Below are 2,396 nucleotides of genomic sequence, written 5' to 3'. Positions count from 1 at the left end.
ATCACACTTCTGTGAAATCAAACTGTCCACTTAGGAAGCAACACTGATTGACAATACATTTAACATGCTGTTGTGCAAATGCAATAGACAACAGGTGGAAATTATAGGCAATTAGCAAGACACCCCAAATAAAGGAGTGGTTCTGCAGGTGGTGACCACAGACCACTTCTCAGTTCCTATGCTTCCTGGCTGATGTTTTGGTCACTTTTGAATGCTGGCGGTGATTTCACTCTAGTGGTAGCACGAGACGGAGTCTACAACCCACACAGGTGGCTCAGATAGTGCAGCTCATCCAGGATGGCACATTAATGCGAGCTGTGGCAAGAAGGTTTGCTGTGTCTGTCAGCGTAGTGTCCCGAGCATGGATGCGCTACCAGGAGACAGGCCAGTACATCAGGAGACGTGGAGGAGGCCGTAGGAGGGCAACAACCCGGCAGCAGGGCTGCTACCTCCGCCTTTGTGCAAGGAGGAGCAGGAGGAGCACTGCCAGAGCCCTGCAAAATGACCTCCAGCAGGCCACAAATGTGCATGTGTCTGCTCAAACGGTCAGAAACAGACTCCATGAGGGTGGTATGAGGGCCCGACATCCACAGGTGGGGGTTGTGCTTACAGCCCAACACCGTGCAGGACATTTCGCATTTGCCAGAGAACACCAAGATTGGCAAATTCGCCACTGGCGCCCTGTGCTCTTCACAGATGAAAGCAGGTTCACACTGAGCACATGTGACAGACGTGACAGAGTATGGAGACGCCGTGGAGAACGTTCTGCTGCCTGCGACATCCTCCAGCATGACCGGTTTGGCGGTGGGTCAGTCATTGTGTGGGGTGGCATTTCTTTGCGGGGCCGCACAGCCCTCCATGTGCTCGCCAGAGGTAGCCTGACTGCCATTATGTACCAAGATGAGATCCTCAGACCCCTTGTGAGACCATATGCTGGTGCGGTTGGCCATGGGTTCCTCCTAATGCAAGACAATGCTAGACCTCATGTGGCTGTAGTGTGTCAGCAGTTCCTGCAAGAGGAAGGCATTGATGCTATGGACTGGCCCGCCCGTTCCCCAGACCTGAATCCAATTGAGCAAATCTGGGACATCATGTCTCGCTCCATCCACCAACGTCACGCTGCACCACAGATTGTCCAGGAGTTGGCGGATGCTTTAGTCCAGGTCTGGGAGGAGATCCCTCAGGAGACCATCCGCCAACTCATCAGGAGCATGCCCAGGCTTGTAGGGAGGTCATACAGGCACGTGGAGGCCACACACACTACTGAGCCTCATTTGGACTTGTTTTAAGGACATTACATCAAAGTTGGATCAGCCTTTAGTGTGGTTTTCCACTTTAATTTTGAGTGTGACTCCAAATCCAGACCTCCATGGGTTGATAAATTTGATTTCCATTGATCATTTTTGTGTGATTTTGTTGTCAGCACATTCAACTATGTAAAGAAAAGAGTATTTAATAAGAATATTTAATTAATTCAGATCTAGGATGTGTTATTTTAGTGTTCCCTTTATTTTTTTGAGCAGTGTATAAACGCAACATGTAAAGTGTTGGTCCCATTTTTCATAAGCTGAAATAAAAGATCCCAGAAATGTTCCATAGGCACAAAAAATGTATTTCTTTCAAACTTTGTGAACAAATTTGCTTACATCCTTGTTAGTGAGTATTTCTCCTTTGCCAAGAACCATGTGCATGGACAATAAAAGGCCATTCTAAAATGTGCAGTTTTGTCACACAACACAATGCCACAGATGTCTCAAGATTTGAGGGAGTGTGCAATTGGCATGCTGACTGCAGTAATGTCCACCAGAGCTGTTGCCAGATAGTTGAATGTTCATTTCTTCACCATAAGCCACCTCCAACGTCGTTTTAGGGAATTTGGCAGTACGTCCAACCGGCCTCACAACCACAGACCACGTGTAACCATGCCAACCCAGGACCTCCACATCTGGCTTCTTCACCTGTGGGATCGTCTGAGAGCAGCCACCCGGACATATAATGAAACTGTGGGTTTGCACAACTGAAGAACTTCAACACAAATGGTCAGAAACCGTCTCAGGGAAGCTCATCTGCATGCTCGTCGTCCTCACCAGATGGCAGAAAGCATGTATGGCTGTGTGTGGGCGAGCGGTTTGCTGATATCAACGTTGTAAACAGAGTGCTCCATGGTGGTGGTGGGGTTATGGTATGGGCAGGTATAAGCTACAGACAACGAACACAATTGCATTTTATCGATGGCCATTTGCATGCACAGATAAACTGTGGCGAGATCCTGAGGCCCATTGTCATGCCATCACCTCATGTTTCAGCATCATAATGCACAACCCCATGTCGCAAGGATGTGTACACAATTCCTGGAAGCTGAAAATGTCCAAATTCTTCCTTGGCCTGCATACTCA

This window comes from Oncorhynchus tshawytscha, linkage group LG06, assembly GCF_018296145.1.
Source record: "Oncorhynchus tshawytscha isolate Ot180627B linkage group LG06, Otsh_v2.0, whole genome shotgun sequence".
Taxonomy (NCBI): Eukaryota; Metazoa; Chordata; class Actinopteri; order Salmoniformes; family Salmonidae; genus Oncorhynchus; species Oncorhynchus tshawytscha.
Note: the sequence above shows the minus strand (reverse complement) of the source record.